General features: G+C 42.3%; 1 protein-coding gene and 1 non-coding gene across 3 annotated transcripts in view; one reads left to right on the top strand and one right to left on the bottom strand.

The window, feature by feature from the left end:
- The window catches only part of LOC122539820 (gap junction delta-3 protein-like), a 49,989-nt gene extending 39,723 nt beyond the window's left edge, over nucleotides 1-10,266 (bottom strand). Inside the window, exons 1-2 of one of the 2 annotated variants that reach the window (XM_043674891.1) lie at nucleotides 10,170-10,266; nucleotides 9,834-10,000 (exon numbers count right to left, since the gene is read on the bottom strand). The gene's annotated coding sequence lies outside the window, so the exon portion shown is untranslated. The remainder of the gene's footprint in view (nucleotides 1-9,833; nucleotides 10,001-10,169) is intronic. The other variant, XM_043674892.1, reaches the window with a different exon arrangement.
- On the top strand, nucleotides 3,035-3,222 carry LOC122540059. The gene has a single exon (XR_006309235.1). It is a non-coding gene; the product is annotated as a U2 spliceosomal RNA (small nuclear RNA).
- Nucleotides 10,267-13,196: the final 2,930 nt, after the last annotated feature.

The following is a 13,196-nucleotide window of genomic DNA, read 5'->3' as shown; positions in this document are numbered from 1 at the left end:
AGTCCGTGAATAATGATGTCTCAGTAACTAACTCATTGGGATGGTGCAACTGTGCAGACTTCTGGAATGCCAAATTTGCTCCACAGTATGTGCACATTATGCTGAAGGGATGTTAAACATGAACTATAGTTGACTTCAATACATGGAGTTTCAAGGTAGATGAAAGATGAAAGTGGCTAAACGCCAGCTCGTGGACACCTCTTCCTACTGCCCCCTTGACCATGACCCCACCTCCCACCACCAAACCGTCATCTCCCAGACCATCCATAACCTCATCTCCTCAGGGGATCTCCCATCCACCGCCTCCAACCTCACAGTCCCACAACCCCGCACTGCCCGTTTCGACCTCCTGCCCAAATTCCACAAACCTGATTGCCTCGGCCGACCCATTGTCTCAGCCTGCTCCTGCCCCACCGAACTCATCTCTGCATACCTCGATGTGGTCCTGTCCCCCTTAGTCCAAGAACTCCCCACTTACATTCAGGACAACACCCACGCCCTCCACCTCCTCCATGATTTTCACTTCCCCGGTCCCCAACGCCTTATCTTCACCATGGACATTCAGTCCCTGTACACCTCCATCCCCCATCACGAAGGACTCAAAGCCCTCCGCTTCTTCCTTTCCCACCGTACCAACCAGTACCCTTCCACTGACACCCTCCTTCGACTGACTGAACTGGTCCTCACCCTGAACAACTTCTCTTTCCAATCCTCCCACTTCCTCCAAACCAAAGGAGTAGCCATGGGCACCCACATGGGCCCCAGCTATGCCTGCCTCTTCGTAACCCTCCTTCGACTGACTGAACTGGCCCTCACCCTGAACAACTTCTCTTTCCAATCCTCCCACTTCCTCCAAACCAAAGGAGTAGCCATGGGCACCCACATGGGCCCCAGCTATGCCTGCCTCTTCGTAACCCTCCTTCGACTGACTGAACTGGCCCTCACCCTGAACAACTTCTCTTTCCAATCCTCCCACTTCCTCCAAACCAAAGGAGTAGCCATGGGCACCCACATGGGCCCCAGCTATGCCTGCCTCTTCGTAACCCTCCTTCGACTGACTGAACTGGCCCTCACCCTGAACAACTTCTCTTTCCAATCCTCCCACTTCCTCCAAACCAAAGGAGTAGCCATGGGCACCCACATGGGCCCCAGCTATGCCTGCCTCTTCGTAACCCTCCTTCGACTGACTGAACTGGCCCTCACCCTGAACAACTTCTCTTTCCAATCCTCCCACTTCCTCCAAACCAAAGGAGTAGCCATGGGCACCCACATGGGCCCCAGCTATGCCTGCCTCTTCGTAACCCTCCTTCGACTGACTGAACTGGCCCTCACCCTGAACAACTTCTCTTTCCAATCCTCCCACTTCCTCCAAACCAAAGGAGTAGCCATGGGCACCCACATGGGCCCCAGCTATGCCTGCCTCTTCGTAACCCTCCTTCGACTGACTGAACTGGCCCTCACCCTGAACAACTTCTCTTTCCAATCCTCCCACTTCCTCCAAACCAAAGGAGTAGCCATGGGCACCCACATGGGCCCCAGCTATGCCTGCCTCTTCGTAACCCTCCTTCGACTGACTGAACTGGCCCTCACCCTGAACAACTTCTCTTTCCAATCCTCCCACTTCCTCCAAACCAAAGGAGTAGCCATGGGCACCCACATGGGCCCCAGCTATGCCTGCCTAACCTGCAATCTTCTTCCTGACCTCTCCACCTCCACCCCCACTCCGGCCTATCACCCTCACCTTATCACCCTCACCTTAACCTCCTTTCACCTATCGCACTTCCAACGCCCCTCCCCCAAGACCCTCCTCCCTACCTTTTATCTTGGCCTGCTTGGCACACTTTCCTCATTCCTGAAGACGGGCTCATGCCCGAAACGTCGATTCTCCTGCTCCTTGAATGCTGCCTGACCTGCTGCGCTTTTCCAGCAACACATTTTCAGTTCAGATGAAAGAATTATCCAGGTTTTCTTCTCTTTGTTATCCAACAACTCCTTTCAGAATCACATAGGCGGACAGAACTGACTAGTTTATAATTCATCTCATGGTTGAATAAACGGCTGAAATTAAGCCTCACCCAGCATTGATTCAAGTGCGTGTAAGTGTGGGAAGGGAATAAGTGTGGGAAAGAGAATAACAAAAAGGAGAAAGAATTCTAAATTCAATTTGAGAAAGAAATAACCTGTTAATGAAGCCATCATTTGGTTGCAGAATTCAGGTGACATTTACAAACAGTACTGGCTTCATTTTTGTGGTTGACTGGGTCATTAACATTCCAAAATTATGTTGCGTATCTGGAACGTGAGTGTTGCTGGCAAGATCAGCATTCGTTGCTATTCCCTGGTAGCCCTTGAGAAGTTGGTGGTGAGCTGCCATCTAGGGAAATGATGGCCTAGTGGTATTATCGCTAGAGTGTTAACCAGAGACCCAGGTTCAAATCCTGCCACAGCAGATGGTGGAATTTTAATCAAATAAAAATCTGGAATTATAGGTTCAATGAAGACTATGAATCCATTGTGGATTGTTGGAAAAAACCCACCTGGTTCACTAATGTCCTTTAAAGAAGCAAACTACCATCCTTATCTGGTCTGACCTACATGTGACTCCAGACCCACAGCAATGTGGTTGATGCTTAAATGCCCTCTGAGCATTTAGGAATGGGAAATAAATGCCGTCTAGCCAGTAACGCCCTCATCCCATGAATAAATAATAAAGAAGAACTGCCGCAGCCCATGTGCTTTGTTGTGTAATTTGTATTGTTCAGCAAATAAAATAGCAGGAATGCAACCGAGTAAAAATGGATCTCTTCAGGTAATATTAGAACAGAGGTTGCTCGTTGGAACTCAGTTTTGTCATGGGAAGAAGAAACATAGCATGTTACAAAGTAACCAGGCAGAATGCCCAACTTTAAAAAGTTAACTTGGGCTGATAATGCTCACAAATGCCTCAGTCACTACATGGGCATTAAAATTAACTTTTTTGGAAAAATTGCAACTCAACTAACTCTACTTCAACAAAATAATTTCAAAGTTAAGTTTGTCTTATATGAGCATTAGCAAAGGCAGCAAACAGGAATTAAGATCAAATGTAGTTTTTGTTTTCATTAGTTTAATATCTGATGCGTCCTTTATCTGGGGACCATACATTACATTGAGTTTCGGAGCAGGTAGATGGAATATGGGCTTCTCAGGGCTCGTGATGCAGTGGTAATGTCCCTACCTCTCAGCCAGGAGGCTGGGCTCAAATCCCACCTTCGCTCCCCAAAGTCTCCTGACATGTTGATTAGAAAATATCTAGCGTGATGTGAATCAGGAAATCTTTTATTAGATAAGGACTTGCTGTTACCAAGGCACAGTCAAGAACAGTTAGGAGAGGGAGTAGGCCATTTGGCCCCCCTAAAGCAAACTCTACCCTTCAATAAGACCATGAAACAGTGGTCTCTACTCCACTTTACTGTCCATCTACTATCATAACACTTGAATTCCTTGATAAATGTTTCTACTTCTGCCTTGAATACATTCAAAGAGAAACCGACAGATTAACAATCTTCACATAATAGAACATCTCATCTCAGTTTTAAACTGAAAAATCCTAATTTCTAGATGTTGCCCCTTGGTTCCAAACACCACCAATGGGAAAACAAGGTTTCAACCCTTATGGGCGGCACATTGGCTCAGTGGTTAGCACTGCTGCCTCACAGCACCAGGGACCCAGGTTCAATTCCAGCCTTGGGCAACTGTCTGTGTGGAGTTTGCACATTTTCCTCGTGTTTGCATGGGTTTCCTCTGGGTGCTCCGGTTTCCTCCCACAGTCCAAAGATGTGTCGGTCAGGTGAATTGGCCATTCTAAATTTCCCGTAGTGTTAGGTGCATTAGTCAAAGGGAAATGGGTCTGGGTGGGTTACTCTTCGGAGGGTCGTTGTGACCTTATTGGGCTGAAGGACCTGATTCCACACTGTGGGGAATCTAATCTAAATCAAGTACACTCATCCATCCTGTCAAGTCTCCTGTGGATCCTGTAGCCATCTGTGCCAAAGCATTGTACACCAATGAACAACTTTTGAATTGTACGCACTGCTGTTTGTCATGAAACCTGGCATCCAAAATATGTGCATAAAATGTCCCACAATAAACAATGACCAGATAATCTGTTTTTGTGATGTTTGAGGGAGAGACAAATTGGTCAGAACATTGGGGAAAACTCATCTGCTTTTGTTTAATTAGAGCTATAAAATCTTTATAGGAGGGCACAGTGTCTCTCAGTCTAATGATGCATCCAAAAGGCAGCATGTTTGACAGCACAGCATTTGGAATGAAGTTGTGGACTCAAAGCTCTGGACTAAGGGTTGAACCAATAGCTATCACCTCAGAGACAAACACTAGCTAAGCTCATCTTCAACAAAATGTTAGCTGGAAGTGACTAAAACTTGGAGTAAGATTGTCCTTGAGTTAAGGTCCTAAGCTTCCTGTCCTTACATAATGTACAAAAGTGTCTTTCATGTTAATTCCTATTCAAGAGCATTGCATAAAGGCATAGGACACATCAAATTTTTCAGGACCCACGTAATTCATTGAAACATTTCTTTAAAAAGTCATTTGGTCCCTCAAGTCCACACTATTCACAAATAAATTACAACAAACTTTACTTTGGACTCAAATCAATCCAGTTCATAAGTTGAGAAAATTCCACATAAATAGCTTTATTCCTCTCTTGCCTCCAAATAAAGTATTTATTGTTCCAGAATTAATTGGAAACAAACAAAAAATACAGGGACACCACAAGAAATGATAGAAATGTTTTCTCTTAACTGAAGTTCTGACAACTCACTAATCTCTTGCAGAAATCAGTCTGTTGGATTCACTATTAAAGTCAACAAAAGATTATCAAATCTTCACTTTCTGTTATCTCAGACCATTTTAAAAAAAAGGAACACAAGTAGGCCATTCAGCCCCTCAAGTCTGTTTCACCATCCAGTGAGATCATGGCTGATCTGCGACCTAACTCCTCATATCTACATTGCTTAATACCTTTCCTTTTAACAAAAGATTTATTTATTTTAAAATTAATAGCTAATCCAACATTCACTGCCATTTGAGAAAGAGAGTTCCAGAAAACCACCACCCTTTATAAACAGGAGAGCTTCCCAACGTCTCCTGAATGGTGTGGCTCTAAATTTTAGACTATGCCCCCTAGTTCTAGAATTCCCAACCAGCGGAAATAGTTTATCTTTACCTGCCCTGTCTTTTCTTATTAATACTTGAAGATCAGATCACCCCCTAACCTTCTAAATCCATGAGGAACCAGGCCTAATTTGTATGATCTTGCCTCGTAATATAACCCTTGAAGTCCAGGTACTATCCTTGTAAACCTAGCTTGCACTACCTCCACGGCCAATACATCCTTTGTACGGTGTGGTGCCCAGATCTGCTCACAGTACATCAAGTGGAGTTTGACCAGGGTTTGGGTAAATGCAGTATAATGTCTTCATTCTTATATTTAGGGGACTGGAATATAAAGGGCAGCATTCCATGAGCTTTCCTGATTAGTTTCTGCACCTGCTCAGGGCATTTTAGAGATCTATGTACCTGAAACTGTGCCTCTTTGGACACCCACTGTATTAAACTTCATCCTTCTGAGAAGTACTCTGATCAATAATTTATCAGCTCAAAAAAAAATAGATAATTTCACACTTGCTTACATTTCATCTGGCACAGTTTTGGGTATTTATCTAGTCTACTCTTTGTAATTTTATGCTATCATCTATACTCCCTACAGTGCCACCTAACTTTGTGTCACTAATAATGAATTGTGATCAGCTTCCTGATTTATGTAACAGCCTTTTCAATCAGTAAATCCCTGATAAATTATTGATCAGGGTACTTCTCAGAAGGATGAAGTTTAATACAGTGGGTGTCCAAAGAGGCACAGTTTCAGGTACATAGATTCATTGGGAAAGTACAACCATGGTTTATTGCTTAATTACAATGATAAATAAGATTGACCGTATATTGTCCCTAATATCATAGTCTTAAAATCCAGATTATACAGGGAAGAGCCAGATTGTCCCTGACAGCTCAGCCAGTAAACGCACCTGGTGTGATACTTGATAATAAACAGGAAAGTCCCAAGTTCAATCACATTCTGTAGTGACATCGCTCATCTCAGCTTGATTCTGACAAAAGGTCACTGACCCGAAATGTTAATGATTTTTCTCTTTATGGATGCTGCCTAACTTGAGTATTTTCAATGTTTTCATTTTTATTTCAGATTTCCAGCATTTGCGGTACTTTGTATGTATTTTGCATTGTTTTGATGCAGCTACAAATGGTCTCATATCAGTGGATTCAGAAACAAGAGAAATCAAAGTGACACATTCAGCTTGCTGTGCCAATGACAGTGCAGGACAATGCTTGCTTGTATACCTCAGATGAGGGCAAGATCTGGTGTCAATTTTATATGATGCTTGTTGAGACACAAGGGGCCGTTTAAGCAAATTCTTGCAAAACGTTTGAATAGACTTCCATCTATATAAAACATTTGTTTTTACAACTGGCAACCATTTTCTGTACAATACAATTCATTGATACCAAGATCAAATTGTGCAGATATTGTTCAACTCTTAAACAAGGATGTTTTATGTGGATAGATTGGAGTGTTGGGGGTTCTTCTCTATCAAAAAGTCAAGAGGAGATTTGGTGCTCAAAAACATTAGGGATCTAGACAGCAAAGTTAGAGGGAATCTATCCATTGGCCAAAGGGTCAGGAATTTAAGACTGTGAAGAGGAACTTCTTTTCTTAGAAGGTTGTGAGTCTTTGAAACTCCTTACCACAAAGAGCTGTGGGGGCAGAGTCTTTGTACATATTTAAGACTGAGGTAGATAGATTCTTGATCAGTAGGGAAATTAAAGGTTACAGGGAAAGGGCAGGAAAGCAGATGTGCTAATACCGGGTCAGCCATAATCCCGTTGAATAACAGAACAGGCTTGAGTGGCCAAACGACCTACTCCCATTTCTGTTTCTTATGGTTTTATGGAACCAGATTACATCAATTCAGGGAAGAATCAAAGGCAACAAAGGAAAACCCTTTTCACCCAGAGTGATTAGTATCTGGAATGCACTGCCTGAGGGTATGGTGGAAGCAGATTCATTAAGGCTTTCAAAAGGAATTGGATAATGATCTGAAAAGAAAGGAATGGCAGAATTACAAAGAAAAGACAGGGAAGTATGATCATTTGAGTTGCTCCTGTTCAGAGCAGGCACAGACACAATGAGTTGAATGGTGGTCTTCTGTAACTATTCTATGATTTTGTCTTTCAATCATTAGATTTTTTTGGTTAAGAAATTGAACTGTCAAATTCACTGCTCTACCAGGTTCCAGTAAATCCATTCTTAAACTATACTGCATGTTTTATTATTAATGCTGTTCCTTAAACACTAACACATACATCTTATGAAAAATACTTTGGGGTTCATGGTTTCAAGTATTTTGTAGACCTAACTTGCACCAGGAAAGCCCTTTCAACAACTAATCTTTTAGGTGTTTAGGTTTAAATGAGGTTATAATGCTTCCCCATCTCCATTTGTCTGATCCATCTATTCATACTATGCTCAAAGCACAGGCTTGTTAGTGTACAGTTCTATTAGCCTGGAAATCCTACAGTAAGTTGTCCAAATGTCTATTCTTCATATGTAATGGACATCATAAATGGTCTCTTGGCCAGATTCCTGAAGAACATATCTGCCGGTTTGGGCCCCGGACCAGTCTTGAGAGAAGCCATGAGGGAAAACCCTAGTGTACCTCATCACCAATCCACAGATGCAGATGTATCAGTAAATGACTATTTGTCATGAAGTCATTCTAAAGACAAAGTCTCAACTTCACATGAAGGATATCCACAATGGTGTTATGTGGTGTGACCACAGTGCTAAATGGGATAGACTGAGAACATATCTAGCAGCTCAAAACTGAGCACTCAGCATAAACTCACAGACATTAGCAGCAGAATTGTTTCCACTACAGGCTATAACCTCAAGATCTTGCATATTCTTTACTCCACTGTTATTATTAAGTCAACGTATCAACTATGTCTCAACAAGAACAATAATCAGTCATACATAATGAAGTGACTACTCAGTGAAGATACAATACAGGATCATAAGCATGTTAAACAGTGGAGCCAGCGTACGACAGACAGCTAAGCAATCCCATAAGTCTGTAACTTTGCTGTGAACAATGGTGAACAATTCAACAAGTAATGGGAGGCAGAGGCATGATATTGGGGCAAAAAACAAGGTCTGGAGTGCTTACAAATCTTCATCCAGAAATGCCAAGTGGATGGTCCACTTCAGACTCCTTCAAAGATCCCATTGTGATTGAAGTCAGTCTTCAGCCAATTCAATTCGCTGCACAGTTTCCTAGCTGAAGACTTCCCAGCAACATTGACATTTAAAAATGAAATTACTTTCTAAAAATTGCCAGCTGTTGACTGTAGATGCATCACAGTTGCACACAATTCTTGCAATATGATCAATTTCCAGCTCTGGTAACTGGACATAAATATGACAAAGTAAAAACAATGACTGCAGATGCTGGAAACCAGATTCTGGATCAGTGGTGCTGGAAGAGCACAGCAATTCAGACAGCATCCGAGGACAGGCAAAGACACCTGGCTTCTTTTTAATTCTCAACTAAACAGTTAGGCAACTTATTGCCCCAGTTTAGAGACAACAGGAATATTCTTGTATAGCGTCGCACTGCACAAGTTCATAGGTCAAAGATATTTCAACATTATATGAGTGTTTCAGAATCAAACTGTCTAGTGATAGGTCATTAAACTATCAATACTCTTCTTGTGATCGGTTTGGGGGAATCACATGGCTCTGTTGGCTGTTTTGCAATGCAGAACTTGAGTTTAACTCCTGCACTGGCTGAGATGACCATGAAGGACCCTCCTTCTCAACCCCTCCCCTCACTGCCTATGGTCTGCTAAGACTGACTTCTGATTAGTTTTCAAATTACTTGAGATAGACCACTCAATCATATTCACTCAAAATCTTGGTTCAACTTGATGGATTTTACAAGTAATCTGACGTTAATTTGTCAAAATAACTATCCTAATGGCTCACCTTATTGAGGTAGTGAGTAGCTTAGCTTTAGAGAACACAAGGATCAGTGGATTGTGCTGACTTAGCTAAATGCTAGCAAGAATATTAGAAACATCTGAAGAGGGTGAGGAAAAATATTTAGTCAGAGTTTCAGCTGCTGATTACTGTCTAGTGACATCTGCTGGAAATAAGCTTTTGTTGATGTTGGGTTAGCCCAGGATCTAGCTCCATCTGATGCCCATTTCCTACCCAATTAGAGTGAAATTACCTGTTGACATACACACAAAGTTACCACTTTGACAACATACCAAAGGGCACCTAGCAAAGAGCCATCAGCCATTTTAGCACTAGTTACTTCAGATCAGAAGAGTCTGAATTTGGTGTTCCAACCCCATAATATACACACGACCAAACCCAAGTACAATAATGGAGATTTATGATTATTTCACAAGTGTTTTGAATTCAGATCCATATGGACCATTCTAAGTTGGGAGTGAGGCGAGAGATGGAAAACCGAATCACAAGAATTACTTTAACATTATTACTTTAAAATATAAGTAGATCATAAAAGCAAAACTAAAACTATCGCTATTAAATATTTTAAAACACCGCGATTTTGGAAAGCTGGATGTAACATTACATTTTCAAAGACTATCTTATTTTGACCTCCCCCCCCCCAACCCCCCTCACAAATGGCCAGGTAAGAGAAAGAAGGGGTTTTCACTCTAACCTTGGGCTGAACTTTTCTTCCTCAACTTCAAGTTAAGGTTCTTAGCTGCTTTACCAGCGGCGGCGCGCAATGACAGGACATGGTTTCCATCAGCTGGAGCCTGTGAAATACAACCTGCTGCTGAGCTGAAACTTCGGAGGAGGGACATGAGCTTTCCAAAAATAACACTGCCAAAGAAAAGGGTGGGGGGAAGAAACAAACTGTATCACAATCGCTCTGTCCAGAAAAAAACCTGAGTCCATCAGCCGCGTCTTTCCTTGAAATCTGAAAAGCTTCAGGAAAATTTACAAAAATACAACTAACACATGGAAAGCAACTGACTGGCCCCCACTTAACTTGTCGATGACAGGCAAAACTTTCCATTACAGGACCCACTTTGCAATGTCTTGACACTCCCCCTAGCTGCAACCGAGTTGTAATGGTTACAATGATCCCCTCTCCTCCCCCAAATCCATGTCCATTCTTAATACATTAGTACTGGACGGTTCCAAACCCCCCAAAAATGTAGGGTTAGAAACTTCTCTTTGGTTTACCCCACCCCCTACCCCCAAACTTGCTTCACCGAATTTGTTTCAAATGTTACTTCGCTACAATAGAAGACACTTCCCATTTAAAAAAAAGATTTTTCTTACACTTAAAAGTTTTCTAAGTCCTTTTAAAAGGAATGAAATATTAGATTGGTGTTGGATCTTCTGCCGAAGCCATCTTTATAAAGAAAAGCATTGTGATAAACCTGTCCTTCCTTACCGTTTTGTAATGAAGCGGCAAAAAAAATCTATATTTTTTGGCACTGAGCTGGGAATAAATATTTCATTTGTTGAATCGCAACTTTCCAAGCTGGCTTCGTGTAATTCTCCTTTGCCTCCTCATGAGTTCTTCTGAAAATACCTGACTAAGGAGTACCGCTCCGAAAGCTTTTGGTTTCAAATAAATCTGTTGGACAATGACTTGGGGTGAGGCGACTTCTGGAAATAATTCAATTATAATCTGAAATCTGGATCGGAAAAATAAATCATTTATTTCTTTAGAATGGCGCAATTGAAATTTCCATCTTAAAATAATTTATTTATGCGCGATTCCTTCAGCAGAGGAAAATGAGCTTAGACACTTCCCATAAAAGACAAAAATAGACACTGAACCAAGTTAGGTTGTTAGTAGGACATAATAGACATTATTCCACCTTGGAAGAATGCACCTTGAGATATTCAGCAATAGGGTTTCCAAATTAGAATTTTAAAATTGAGTCATTGACGAATCAGTAAGGTCCCGAGGTGAAAAGGACTTATGAAGGGTTAGGATATCAGCAGCAGTTTGGAATAAATTTGGCTTATGGAGCAGCAAGTTGGGAATCTGACATTTGGGAAGTCTGTGAAAGTAACAAAACATGGCTGACATTTCAGCAATATATCAGGCTGAGGCTTTGGCCAGGAAAGGATCGTGAGGGCACTGAGTTTGTGGCTGTACTGAAGACAATGTTTTTCCCAATTTTTAAATGGGACAAATTGCGGCTTAGAAACTAGAATGTTAAAAAAAAGTCTTGAAACACAGGAGCTGTCAAATGGCTGAAGTATAAGCTACATTTGCCGCTGTCCTACTGGACCGGAGGGCTGCTGTCTCATTAGAGAAAGACAGTTGGTGGTGGTTTAATCTGAGGGCCACCATGCCTCAGGCAAGGGGAGACATTGGGGTTGAAACTTTATTGCTGGAACAGCACAGCAGGTCAGGCAGCATCCAGGGAACAGGAGATTCGACGTTTCGGGCACAGGCCCTTCTTCAGGAATGAGCAGAGAGTGTTCAGCAGGAGAAGATAAAAGGTAGGGAGGAGGGACTTGGAGGAGGGGAGTTGGAAATGTGATAGGTGGAAAGAGGTCAAGGTGAGGGTGATAGGTCGGAGTAGGATGGAGGCGGAGAGGTCAAGAAGAAGACTGCAGGTCAGGAAGGCGGTGCCGGGCTGGAGGGATCCGGCTGAGACAAGGTGGGGGGAGGGGGGATGAAGAAACTGGTGAAGTCCAAGTTCATCCTTGGGAACGGTCTTTCACAGTAACCTCAGCTGGTATGGGAATTGAACCAGGTGAAGCTGACAGCATAAACAATGCAGTTTCATTTGTTCTGATATCACTTTGTTTGTTGTTTATAAACAGGGTAAGATTATGGAAAGGAGAATTTAAGTGAGTTTTATTTTACATTTTCAGGAAAAAAACATAACATGCTTGGTGTGGACACTACTTAACACTCATTTCTCTGTCTGGATCTAGAATTATGATGCCATCATGTTTAATTCATAATTCATTGGACTTTTGTCAATATTTTTCCAGCAAGACAAATGTAAAACCAATATGTTTTTGCTTTGCTGGAGTTTTGATTGTAGACCAATATAGGAAAAGGACTATTTTTAAAACCAAGGATTATGAAATGGAATGCCATACTTGTAAAAGATACGCTGTTGGCACTTGTTGGAAATGCTTTTTACACTGTTCTTTGTTCAACCATTCGGGAATATATAGCTGCTGACGTCTGGTACCAGGGAATGCGTACAAAATGAGATTTGGCCAGCAACACGTAGCTGGGTTGGTCTGCTTAGTGATGATCAGTTGTCGATGACAAAGGCCTTCTGGCTGCCAGTAATGATGTGATTGGCACCCAGGTAGCTGAACAACCTGTGGGTGTAAATGAGATGGTCAGTATCCAGACTTCTGGAGAGAAAGGTGATGTTCTTTTTTCTGCAATACAGGATCGTAGAAGATTACAGTAGAGAAGAATGTCATTTGACTCTGTTCTGGCTCCCAAAAGAGCTATCCAGCTAGTCCTATTCTCCAGCCCTACCTCCGTAGCTGTCAACATTCATCATATTCGAATATATATCCACCTCCACCACTGTACCAGGCAGTGCATTCCAAATTGGATCCTCTACTTTTTGTCATTTACATAAGTGATTTGGATGCGAGCATAAGAGGTACAGTTAGTAAGTTTGCAGATGACACCAAAATTGGAGGTGTAGTGGACAGCGAAGAGGGTTACCTCAGATTACAACAGGATCTGGGCCAATGGGCTGAGAAGTGGCAAATGGAGTTTAATTTAGATAAATGTGAGGCGCTGCATTTTGGGAAAGCAAATCTTAGCAGGACTTATATACTTAATGGTAAGGTCCTAGGGAGTGTTGCTGAACAAAGAGACCTTGGAATGCAGGTTCATAGCTCCTTGGAAGTGGAGTCGCGGTAGATAGGATAGTGAAGAAGGCGTGTGGCAAGCTTTTCTTTATTGGTCAGACTATTGAGTACAGGAGTTGGGAGGTCATGTTGCGGCTATACAGGACATTGGTTAGGCCACTGTTGGAATATTGCGTGCAATTCTGGTCTCCTTCCT

The sequence above is a fragment of the Chiloscyllium plagiosum genome, chromosome 33, assembly GCF_004010195.1.
Source record: "Chiloscyllium plagiosum isolate BGI_BamShark_2017 chromosome 33, ASM401019v2, whole genome shotgun sequence".
Taxonomy (NCBI): domain Eukaryota; kingdom Metazoa; phylum Chordata; class Chondrichthyes; order Orectolobiformes; family Hemiscylliidae; genus Chiloscyllium; species Chiloscyllium plagiosum.
Note: the sequence above shows the minus strand (reverse complement) of the source record. Positions and strands in the feature narration are given on the sequence as shown.